Raw genomic sequence first — 12,914 nt, 5'->3', positions numbered from 1 at the left:
GGCCTTGGACTGGTTTGAAATCCATTTACACAGCTCCTTTCATTGCTGAAAATCGTGCTGTCTCTTGAGTACTTAGACCTAATCAGTTGGTTTTTGCTTCCACTCACGGTATATTTGAATTAGGACTGCTAAACACAGCTTGAAGATTTAAAACCAAAAGTGAATCAGAAGATGTTTTAAAAATCAGTTGGAAACGTCTCTTGATAAAAGTAAATATTTTGGATAAAAGTCAACATTAAAAGCATAGGTAAGAGGTTTTTGCCTCCCAAGACATCAGGTATGTACATCATTAATATACCTTCCTCAGCATCAAGTACTGAGACATCTCTCTCCATAAACAAACACTGAGCACTGAGCCGAGATTAATGCATTTAGTTCTTGGTTTCTGGGCAGTGGTCTTAATGGCTTAGTTCATGGCAGGTGTGGGTGCAAATTCAGCTTTCTTGTTTCTATGATTAAAATTAATACATGCTCACTGGAAAACAATCAAACTATACTGAAAGCGGCTTCAAGTGAAGTTCTCTTTTCTCACCTCCAGAGAGAACACTGTGAGCTGTTTGACAGATACTCTTCCAGAAATTTTCCATGCAGATGTACAAATATATGTAATTTTTAAATAAGATCACTTTGTATATATTGTTCTGTGATTTGCTTCCCTTAAAATATATTTCTTATTAACTTACTTCCCTTAACAGTATGTCTTGGAGGTATTTCCACATTGAGATAGATGATAGGTAGGTAGCTAGCTAATATTTGCATAATATTTAATGATATAGATGAGACGTTTTAAAAAATTTTTTTCATGATTATTTATTTTTGAGACAGAGAGAGACAGAGCACGAGCTGCGAAGAGGCAGAGAGAGAGGGAGACACAGAATCCGAAGCAGGCTCCAGGCTCTGAGCTGTCAGCACAGAGCCTGACGCAGGGCCCAAACCCGCAGACTGCAAGATCATGACCTGAGCCGAAGTCAGACGCTTAACCAACTGAGCCGCCCAGGCTCCCCTAAAGACATATTTTTAAAATATTGAATGAATGAAACTGAAACTTAAAACCAAGGTACTAAAATGAGACCACAGGCTTTTGAGGTACACAGAACAAGCAGAAGCCAGCGATTGTACACGTTAATTTTGTAGCCCAATTGAGCAGTTAACCCTTTTTCAGTACAGCTGCAGATATTAACATGGCTAAAGTGTTTCTCAAATTTCACTGATAAACAATTGGAGAACTTAATACTGCTATTAACCCTATTTGAGGATCTTCGAGGCTATAGCAGAATTAGGCTTTTGAAAGATGTGAGTGATTCCTTTGCCTAGGACCCCTAAAAACTGATACAGGAGAGGCAGGGATGCATGCTTCCATTTCTGTGAGTCTTCAGGAAGCCTTCTGAACAGATTTAGCAGCCCAAGCTAGTGTGGGTGTACCCGGGTGTGTTTAAACACAGCCCCAAGTACAGAGCTAGGGTTTTTACATTGCAGAGGCAGGGATGCATGCTTCCATTTCTGTGAGTCTTCAGGAAGCCTTCTGAACAGATTTAGCAGCCCAAGCTAGTGTGGGTGTACCCGGGTGTGTTTAAACACAGCCCCAAGTACAGAGCTAGGGTTTTTACATTGCAGTACTGGCTTCGATAGTGGCCAGAGTTCTGGCCTGGACCCCAGTTAACTCCCATTGCTCAAGGCCACTGAACTAAATGTTGGTACCTGCCCTGTAGCCATCTCATGAATAATAATACTTGTGCTTGAGAGGAACCAGCCGAATTCAGAGTGTCTGGTCAGGCTGTCCTGGGCCTCTGAAACCCACTTGCCAGCTGAGACTGGCCTTGATGTGAGGAGCAGGTATCACTGGAGGGTCCACTTGGCTCTTCCCAGAGCTGCAGGGCCCTTCAGCAGGGGGCGGCCTGAGGCCTGGCTTCTGGATACCTGGGAGCAGTAAAGGCACCATTTTGGGGTCACACTTTTCCTTGAGAAATGCCCCACAAGCATTTCTTTATCAATCTAAATGCTCTCAAGAAGTTCCTATTACCACTAACACAAATGAGGAAGCAGGCTGGAGGGGGGTACGGGGGTGAAGTCACTTTTCCAAAAGAAGAGCCAAGCCTAGTGTCCAACCCAAGTGTGTGTGACACCGGTCAACTTCATAGCACTCGTACTGTGTAACACATCATGGAAAAGTCTTTTCCTAGACTAATTTCACCCTCCCAATAGCCCTACAAGATACCGTATTTGCTGGTGAATATCAATGAGTACTAAAACATAGTGGGGTTACAACTGTTAAAAATTTAAATGATCAGGAAAATATTCCAGCTGTGCCTCTGACCATCTGTGGTTGCTGCTTTCTTATGAAAAAAACCACATAATATAAAACTAATCTTTGCAGTAATGTTATACTCAGCCATTAAGGGATGGCATCAAACATAATGTTTAGCCTTCAGGGAGGGCCCAGTCTTCCATCTGTAAAGGAGATAGGGTAGTTTGGGGGGCGTGTTTGAATAGGGAGACCAGCTGTCCCGGTTTGCCTGGGACTAAGGAGTTCCCCAGGATGAGGGACTTTTCATTGCTAAAATTGAGCACGTTCCAGGCAAACTGCGACAGGTTGGTTACCCCAGGGTTACAGGAGACATGTGTCAGGTAGTACCATCATTCCCACTTTATACAAACAGGTAAGTGTGATGGCGTGACCCATTTGAGGTTTCACACAGTATGCAGCAGAGGTAGGACTCAAAGCTCTTGCCCATTTAACTCAAAGGACCATGTTCTTAAGCAAGATACGACAGTGCCTCTCAAAACCATTTAGGACTTTGGGTGCCACAGAAACCTGAATACAATGGTTAAGCAAATAAAGCCTTTCATTTTCCCCAGTGGCCCGAGCGTCAGAAACCCAGACTGCTATTTACATCTTACCGGCTGGAACAGGATCCATTGGCCCACCTCCACTGCAAAGGAATCTAGGAGAATGAATATTTTTGTTGGGCACATTGCTGTCTCTTTTTTTTTTTTTTTTTTTTTAGTATTTTTTAAATGTTTATTTTTTTGAGAGAAACAGAGCGTGAGTGGGGGAGGGGCACAGAGAGAGGGAGACACAGAAACTGAAACAGGCTCCAAGCTCCAAGCTGTCAGCACAGAGTCTGACGTGGGGCTGGAACTCATGGACCATGAGATCGTGACCTGAGCTGGAGTCGGACACTTAACCAAGTGAGACACCCATGCGCCCCCAGGTGCCTCTTAATAAGGAAGAACGGGGAGTGGATATTGGGAAGACCACGACTCTTCCCCAGCAGCTGGCAGTGTCTCCTTCCTGGGACAGCCACATCCAATGAGTAGGCAAGGCAGGGATTGAAAACCCTGGGGACAATGCTGAGGGGCCATCCCTGTTTCAGCACTCCCCATGGCATCAGCGGAGGCCTCATGACTGCATCACAGTCCACTTCTGCCTCATCTCCTGCCTCCCCTTCCTCCGCAGCATTGGCCCCAAGAACATTCACGAGTAAACTTCCCACGTGCATCCCTCTTAGAGTCTGCTCCTGGGAACAGACCTGCAACAGAAGGTAAGCAAAGCCCAGGGCCTCTGCTAGTCTGGGCAGTAAAACTGGGGTCAGTTGCTTGAAAGGGATAGTATATCTATTGATGACAAATTTCTTCTATCTCTGCCTTTGAGGGGCTTAGTGTGGCAGTTCAGTAAGTGCACAAGAAGCAATAGGAGAAACTTGATCTTGAACAGCCCAAAGCTGATTACACAGAGCTGTTCTACCAAGACTTTCCATTTATTGAACACATACCAGGGGCTGGACACTGGCAGAGCCATTATGTCTCATGGGCTGTGTAAGCATTTATTATCTCCATTTTACAGGTAAGGAGACCGGGGCCCAGAGGTAGGCCTCTGCCCAGGATCCCACAGTCAGTAGGAAGTGGCAGATTCAGGACTGGAGGGTGGGTTTTCCCAGACAACAGACCTCTTCCAGCTCCCTTGGCGCTCCGCTTCCTCCGCCCCCTTACTCCACTACCCTCCTACAAGTGAATAAGCAAAGCCTGAAAACTGCCATACAGCTGAGTCAACGTTAGTCCAGGGAATGATCTCTGTTACATTCGTGATTCCGGCTCCCTCCATTTCTCTTCCCGCTTTTTTCTAAGGCAGCATTTCTAAGAAAGTAGGATCATCTTCTCATGGGTTGTTTTAGCCTGCGTTCTGAGAGCAGTCTGAGGGGGAAAAAAAAAAAAACCCAAAAAACCCTTAAGTGTAGGTGTTTATGAGGGAACGTTGTCCTGAAGACAGGAGCGAAGGACAGGGAAGGTGACAAAGGGAAGAGGGAAAGCTGCAGTGGGGCTGTGGGCCGAGCTGCCACGGTCACCGGTGGCTCCAGCCCACGCGACCTCCTGACAAACCTGAGACGCAGCTGAACCATTCACCCGGAGGAAGACCAGAGGGACGTTGACCCCTTGCTCCCATCCTTGGCCCTCTGCCCCCTGTTGCTGGGTCGGACGCGCAGGAGTGCAGAGGGTTCACCTGGGCACCCTGGCGTCCGAGAAGCCTTGAGGCAGAAAACAAGAGCATAAGATGCTGTCAGGTCAAGGCCTGCATGGACTCAGTCGCCACAACAGTGGGCGTACAGAGACGTTAGGCCAAGAGAGGATGGGGAAGGCAGCAGGAGACGTGTTCGAAGTGAGGAGGAGTCAGTGTTCACTAAGCGCCTCAGGGTCTCGGGCACTGTGCTGTGCTTTGCAAGCAAAGCCTTGTTTCTGTCTCATAGCAATCCTGTGGCCCTGAGATCATCCTTCTTGTCTCCCATTTTTAAGCTGGAGAAAGAAGCTGAGAGGAGAGGTCATCCTCCGAGGCCTCCCAGCAGGGAAGTGGCAGACCTGGGAGTCAAAGCAGCAGACTCCCGAGCCCTTGCTCATCATCACTCCACCTTCGCAGTAAACATTCCTCACAGGCCCCACGTGAGTGTGTGAGGGTTTACTAATACATGCTAAGTCCACACTCGATATTTCTCTCTGGTGCATGGACTGTACAAATCAAACCATGCCCCTCCTTGTTGAAACCCCTTGGTCCTCCCCTACCTTCTAGAGAAAATCCAAGTTCCCTAAGGTGACTCACAAGGCCAAAGGGGTTGTGCACAGACTGCCGTCTTTGACACGTTTCTCGCGTGCCTGGGAGAGAGAAAAAAGGCCAATGTCACCATGTGGGATGCCAGGTTTGTAGAATCTCTGAAGGGGACCGTCCTGTCCGGAGCCCCCCAGCCAATCTTCCTCAGGACCTAGCAACCTCCCAGTCTTTCACTTTCTTCTGCTTCCCCATTTGTGTCTGAAGTAGGATATCCCAGAAAAGGAAAGAGCTTTGGAACCACACAGGCTGAGTTCAAAACCAGTTCTGCATCGCTTCCTATTGTAAGCTGTGAGACCACAGATTCCCCGTCTGTAAACTGGAGGTGATACCTCCTGTGAGAGTGTACATAAAGTGCTAGGCACAAGGACACCTCTATAATCACTATTGTCCCCAAGTTATTCTTTCTTTTAACTGCTCTGACACAAGGAAACCAGCTGGAGCCGGGATATGCTCCTGCCCGTTAAGCCAGAAAGCCCATCTGGAGCCATAATATCATGCTCTAGGCATACAACTACCTGGGCTCCTGCACTTCCCTTTGGAGGTGAAAAGAACTCGAATCTTCTGAGTCCTGCCTTTGTGCCCAATGCCGTATTTGACACCTTACGTAAACATCTCAGCTATTCCCAAAGGGAAATTAAGCTCATAGCTCATCCTTTCCCCATGTTTCCTTCATTATCTATATCTAACCTCCCTCTTTGGCGTTAGAGTTACTGCCCATCGCAGAAGGAGCAGCTGATCAGAGTCCAGCAAAGGAATTGAGTCATCGGCTTTAGGTCAATTGGTCTAGCCCCTCCTTAGCCCCTAGAGAAGCAGCTGCTGAAGCAGCAGCCCGGGAAGTGGCACGCACCTCGACAGAAGACAGATCCTGCCCTCTGTGCTTCAGCTTTAGGGAGTTGCTACCCTCTGTGCCCTGGGAGAGACAGGTAAGATGCTCCTCCATTCTCCCTCCTCCCCCATGGCTGGTGTGCTCCTGGCAGTGGTGCCTAGGAGTGGCAAGTCCTTCTGGTCGTAGCTGGCTGGCTTCCTCCTAGCTTGGGAGTCAAGCATGTCTTGGTTAAGCACTTCCTAGGTGAGAAATCCTTTCTGGAGCCTTTCCGCAAGCTGGCCAGAAACTGAGCTGCCACAAGCCTGAGGTTTAGCTCTGGAGTGTGCAGGGCACGGTTGGGAAGGGGCGCCACACTGCCGTCTAGTGTCAACTCTGCCTGGCCCTTGTTCTATGGCGTTTCCTCTTTCCCAGCAAACTGAAGCTCCCTCTGGTGGCCTAGGAGTCACCTCTCCTCTCCACTTGCCTATACAGTAGCCCACACTTGTCCTTAAGGGATACATTCCAGGACCCCCAGTGGATGCCTAAAACCGCAGATACTGAACCCTATATATACGATGTTTTTTCCTGTACATACATGCACATAATAAAGTTTAATTTATAAATTAGCACGGTAAGACAATATTAATAATAGAAAAATTATAACAATATGCTGTAATAAAAGTTCTGTGAATGTGGTCTCTCTCTCTCCCTCCTTCCCTCAAAATATTGTACTGCACTCACCCTCCTTTCTATGATGATGTGAGATGATCAAATGATGAGATGAAGTGAGGTGAACACGTAGGCACAGTGATGTAGCATTAAGCTGCTACTGATCTGAGGATAACTCAGAAGGAAGATCATCTGCTTCTGGATCACATTTGACTGGGGGCTGAAACCATGGAAAGCAAAACCGCAGATAAGGAGGGGGGAGCGCTACCACATTGTCTTCAGGATGTAGCAAGTAGAAACACTCTGTATCCAAATGGTTTCACCCCAGCTGCCCTTTGGTCCCACTGGTGACCCAGCTGTTCGGCATTCTCAAAAACTGGCTCCCTGATGAATGGACTGATCATTATATCGACCTTCAACCGATGAATACTGACGGACTACTGTCCACCTAAAAAGTTAACGCTAAGTGACTGGCCATTTGGCTGATTAAGTTTCTAAACCACAAATCACTTGACCTACTGGCTTTTTAACTGACCTTCTAACACTAAATAAGTAAATATCTGATAAGCTTGAACTGCCTGTCTGCTAACTCTTCCACTAACCAGCTGAATGACTGATGGCCCAGCAGAGGACCTGCAGACTGACAGCCTGGCTCCATAACTAAGGGTAACAGAAGGACGGAAAGAGAGACTGCCCCATCCTCATGGCCTGAGACTTGATGAGGCCCAATGCTTCATCCGCTGGGGACTTGGAGCCCTACTCTATCTCCTTTAGCACCACTTCAAAACTACAGAAAGGGCAACCAGGAAACTGATCCTCTGATTTACTTCTAGTGAAGTTCTTAATTAGGGACCAAAAGATAGGTTCTGATTTTGTTTTCAAAATCGTGGTTACACAGCTATGTTTATCTGGGAAAAGTGTTCACAGCTTTCACTGGATTCTTAAAAGAGTCCAGCAGACACGTTCAGAACTACTGCTCTGGAAAAGGCCTCAGCAAACATTCAGATAAGCAAACCCCTTACCTGAATTTAAACTCCATCTATCCCTCCCATTAAGCCAGTGATAGGAAGGTAACCAGGAAGAGCCAGAGTCATAATCGACATGGATGTAGTAGGAAGGATAAAGGCTGAGCTGTGTGTGAAGTTCCCAAAGAGAGGCCCAAAGAAATCAACATGTGTTCTTTTGGCCTGGAGGCCACACTTAGCCCAAGGTAACCTCAGCTCTGGGAGAGACTCTTTGAACTGAGATGGATACATTTATCAGGGCCATTGTCTGGAGCATGGAGTATGTGTAAGTGTATGATCACGAGTAGCTATATGGCTGTGTGTATTTACACAGCAGTGTGCTCACAAGGGTGGGTATGACAGAGCTGTATGGCTATGGGAATGAGTGTCCTTTGGGTCAAAGTATGCATCTAAATGGCTTTGTGAGTAGATTTACACGTGTGCTCACTCCAGGATCCCTCCAGTGTTTTTTGGAGTTAAGACAGATTAGGAGCAAGAATTTCTTTCTTTTTTTTTTTTTTTTTTTAAATTTTTTTTAACGTTTATTTATTTTTGAGACAGAGAGAGACAGAGCGTGAACAGGGGAGGGGCAGAGAGAGAGGGAGACACAGAATCTGAAACAGGCTCCAGGTTCTGAGCTGTCAGCACAGAGCCTGACGCGGGGCTCAAACTCACAGACCATGAGATCATGAGCTGAGCCGAAGTCGGACGCTTAACCGACTGAGCCACCCAGGCGCCCCAGGAGCAAGAATTTCTTAAGGTGAGATCATCTGCAGACATGCCAGCAGCCCACATCAGAAATCTGAGAATCCTCAACTCCTTCCTCCCCCTGAGCCTTTATCACCCACTCAGTCCACACTGCCATTGTCACCATTGGTTATTATCACATCTCCCTAGACTACAGCTCGGTTTTCAATGCCCTCCCCTGGGGAACCTTCCCAACCACAACCACAGTGACCTTAATAAAATTAAAATAGGGTCGCAGTGCACCCCTGTCTGAAAGGGAGAACAGTTTTAAACTGTCAGGGGATGTCGCCATCTCATTAACTCGAAGGTCCTTTTAAGGTCGTTGCTCTGCTCGTTGGGGACTCTGAGCTCTCGAGGCCCCAGAATTTGGACGCATGGCCCCTCAGCCTGTTCCTAAGCCACACCCCCAAGGTTTTAGCTCCGAAGCTTCTTCCTCCAGGCCATGAGGCGCTGCCCCTACATCTGACAGCTCAGAGATATCACAAACCGCTGTAATTGCCTAAATGCAATTTGCAATTGTAACTGACAGAGGTCCCAAATCCGTTCTAACCCGGGACTCCTCCCCAAGATACAAAGAGCCAGAGCAGCACAGGCGTACACGACTCCCCCGTGGTGCGGAACCAGCAGCCGCAAAGTGAAAACGGAAATGTGCGTGCGCAAAGAGAACAGTAGGCACTACGACTCCCAGAATCCTCCTGACCAAGATTCCATTTCCCAGAAAGGCCCTCGGGGTCCCCACCCCGGAAATGCGCTCTTTTGCGAAAGCAAAACGTGGGACCAGCCTAGCAGTGGAGAAGGTTTCTGAATGGGTAGAACGGAGCGAAATTTGTAGAGTGTTTGCCTCCAGAGGTCGTTCGTGAGTCAGAGAAACCCGGACTTTGGAGGGAAAAGACCTGGCCACAGTCCTTCCGCGCTTCTCGGTGCGGTGTGCCGGTTCTTCTGCCGGCCCTTCTCAGCTTTTGCACTCTCTCCGCCTGCTCTGGCCTTGCCTGCCTGCGGAGGCTACAGACTCTCTGCCCACCCCCGGGCGTCTCTGAAGGTAGAGACCTATAGCGAGGCAGTCCTATGTACCCTTGTTCCCTGCATTGCCTGTCTTTCGCCGGGAATTCATACTGGATGGAATTCTTTTAACGACTTTTGAACATTTCTGCAGAATCTTGGTTGGTCAGTATTCCATTACATCTGCATAACGGCATTTTAAGGAATATGCAGTCCGGCTCAGCCTAGTTAAAAGGGACATCGAAGAGAAAATAATAGTGAAATATATAAAAGACTAATAATCCAAATATAAGTCAATAAGGAAAAGGTAACCCAATTGAAAAATGGACAAAGAATATGAACAGGCAATTCACAGAACAAGAAATAATTAACCAAAACAACACATGTTAAGATTTCCAACATTACTAGTAATCGAGAAAAATACAATATAAAACAGCAAGCTGTTTATTTTCACCAAAAAATGCTATCAGATAGTTAAAAGAATAATAGGGTTGCTGATGATGTTTCCGACATCAAGCCTGTTCATCGAATTCGATGTTGATGTGAGCGTAAATCGGCACAGTGCTTTTAGTAGGCAATGGGCTATGTTTATCAGCCTTAAAACGCCTGCGTTCCCTTTGAGGTGGGGAGGGGCTGACGCAGAGCGGTCGGGGCTACGGGAATAGACGTAGTGGGAGGGACTGGAGGAATGGGCGTTAAGGGGAGGGCATAAAGGACTGGAATGTAAAGGGCGGGGATCTGTAGGACCGGGAGTGATTAGAAAGGACTGGGGTTGGCGGAGAGGGAAAGGGACAAAGGCTTGGGGGAACCAAGAGGCACTTGAAGGGATAGGGGGAAGTGAGAACAAATGGCAGTGGGAGGATTAAGGGGGATTAGAAACAATGGAAGAAACTTGATGGGGACCGGCAGGGATTAGGAAGGTAAAATAGAAACACCTGGCTTTCAGTGAATTGACCTAGAGCCACTGGCATTACAAGACCTGCCATCATTGAGCAAGGCCGTTGTGGAAGAATGAGGTTTGTTAGCAAACAGGAAATACTGACTTTCAGAGTGCTACTAACTGCGCCTTGCAAGGTTCTTTTACTTCCTCTCTTCTTGGCTCTGTTTTCACATTGTAGTTTGTTTCTAAACGCAACCTGAGATCTTTAAAAACTCCTTAATCTGAAACTTCTGATGGTGAATGGCTTGTATCTTTCCCATGTGATCCTCAGATGCAAAATAGGCATTTCAGCTGCTTCAAGTAGAAAGTTACTGTGTCACTTTTAAAACTCGGAAATGCCCCAAATCCTGGGAAGGCATCAACAATGGGTCTCTCTGTAATAGAATGCAAGAAGTAGGCATAAAGGGGTGTAAGTCCCAAGACTCTTCCACTTCTCTCTTGGTTTGAGGCAAGCGTTCTTTTAGCAAATAGAGGGCCCTGTGGTCCCTGGCTTCTTCTGTGGTTCATGCTGTTTTCCACACAGTGAACCACAGGGCAACCAGATAGCAAGAATTGGCAAAGGGACAGGGCTGTAAAGGGCTGAATTTGCAGCCCTAAAAATGCACATATTGAAGCCCTAACACCCAGTACTTTAGAATGTGACTGTATTTGCAGATAGGGCCTTTCAAGAGGTATTTATGTTAGAATGAGGCCATTTTAGGTGGGCCCCAATCCAGTCTGACTGGTCTCCTTATAAGAATAATAAATTAGGACACAAAAAAGACACACTAGGGATTTGCACGCACAGAGAAAAGGCCATGTGAAGACATGGCAGAAGGCAGCCATCTGCAAACCAAGCAGAGAGGCCTCAGAGGACACCAGCCCTTGCTGACATCTTGATCTAACATCCTCCAGAACTGTGAGAGAATTAATTTCTGTTGATTAGACAACCTAGCCTATGTTGTGTTGTGTTATGCCATCCCTAGAAAACTATTAGGGGGCCTTCACAGGTCTGGGAAAATAAAAATTAATTCAAGTCCTCCAGTTAACTATTACTGGGAACTGTCTAGAAGTGCTTCCTTTGAGCATGGAAGAAGCCCCTTGCTGCACTCCCGTACACATATTTATTTTTTGTTCAGGAAATGTGGAGTCTGCTATTACAGGGCCTGAAAAGTTCCCAGGGGTGTTGCGGGGTCATCGAGTGCAAGGATCAAGAAAGAATTCTTGAAATGTTATGTGGTGCAACTTAGTTTATTTAAGCAGCACATAGGCAGGACCCATGGGCAGAAAGGACTGCGTTTTTTTGCTGTATGAACCTGGTAGTTATATACTTAGTGCTCAAGGGGGAGGGGACGTGCAGGGAGTGTTAGATCATAAATGTTTGCTTTGAATTTCTACTCCTAAAACCGCTTTTGTAACATTTCTCCAGTGCTTATCATTTGGTTTGGTATTAACTATGAGTGAGATGTATAGACTGTCATGAGGCCCTTTAAGAACGTAGCAGCCAGCATGTTGGCTCCTTACTGGAACTGTGCAGGCTGTAGATCAGCCAAAAGTGAACATTTCTCTGCTTCTGTCCCTCATCATTTCCCCCCTGGCCAATTTTCGGTCCTTAAATCTTGAAGGTTGTTGAAGGGTGCAGGCCTCATCTTCTGTGACTTCTTCAGGCTGACAGGGGTCATAGAGATGTCCCAACCTATGGACCAAAATTAGTCACTCTCTGTCCCTGCAAGTAACTATTATGGAAGGCTGTTGCTGTAGAGTCCAGAGTGGACATCAGGATGAATTTGTTTCAAGTAGTAAGGATCATATGTCGGCTGGGTGAAGGAGTCAGGAACTACTTGCAGGTATCTCAAGAATAGAGAACCAAGCAAACGAGACAACACATTATTATTATTATTATTATTATTATTATGAAAATAAGAAGAGCAATGAGAAGACCCTTTAGTGTGGATCACAGTCCACCTCCTGACCAGGAATGTAACCAGTCATTAAGTGACAATGTAGGATCTTTAAGAGCACCAATTTGATTATTCATATCAGTAAGTAATCTTCTTATATTTTTGTCATAATCCTGAATGTAGATGCAACATTCCACTTTATTTATTTTTTTTAATGTTTATTTTTGAGAGAGAGACAGAGCGCAAGCAGGGGAGGGGCAGAGAGAGAGGGAGACACAGAATCCGAAGCAGGCTCCAAGCTCCGAGCTGTCAGCACCGAGCCCAAGCCCGACGTGGGGCTCAAACTCACAAACCGTGACACCATGACCTGAGCTGACTCAGACGCTCAACTGACTGAGCCACCCAGGCGCCCCGCAACATTCCACTTTAATAACGGCACATGTTCCTCCTTGTGCTGCTGAGACATCTAATGCCATTTTATTTTGTAGAACTGCTTTATACATGAGTTATTTCAGACTTTAATAATGCAATATTATTTTAAGGGTCATTTAAGGCCTTAATTGTGTTTGTCAAGGGCCTCCATGTGCCATATGACATTTTCTAAACCTACTGATAGAAGAAAAATAGATGTCAGATGATCATACCAATGGAACACAGATCCTGTCCATTGTTGTTTTGATATGGAAGATTAGCTGGAATTGTGATAGTCTTAGTGCTGTGGCCATGCATCTAGCCATAATCTATAGTACATCTTCCATTCCAGCCTGGTGGA

General features: G+C 46.5%; 1 protein-coding gene across 7 annotated transcripts in view; it reads left to right on the top strand.

The window, feature by feature from the left end:
* Positions 1–6,005: 6,005 nt before the first annotated feature.
* Positions 6,006–12,914, top strand: part of ZBTB38 (zinc finger and BTB domain containing 38) — a 143,697-nt gene continuing 136,788 nt past the window's right edge. For 4 of the 7 annotated variants that reach the window (XM_007086355.2, XM_042957260.1, XM_015539358.2 and 1 more), the window contains exon 1: positions 9,045–9,487. The gene's annotated coding sequence lies outside the window, so the exon portion shown is untranslated. Of the gene's footprint in view, positions 6,022–9,044; positions 9,488–9,540; positions 9,630–12,914 lie in introns of those variants that run through there. The other 3 variants (XM_042957262.1, XM_042957259.1, XM_042957261.1) reach the window with 3 other exon arrangements.

Source organism: Panthera tigris, chromosome C2 (genome assembly GCF_018350195.1).
Source record: "Panthera tigris isolate Pti1 chromosome C2, P.tigris_Pti1_mat1.1, whole genome shotgun sequence".
Classification (NCBI taxonomy): Eukaryota; Metazoa; Chordata; class Mammalia; order Carnivora; family Felidae; genus Panthera; species Panthera tigris.
The sequence above is the reverse complement of the archived record's forward strand: the minus strand, read 5'-3'. Positions and strand labels throughout refer to the sequence as shown.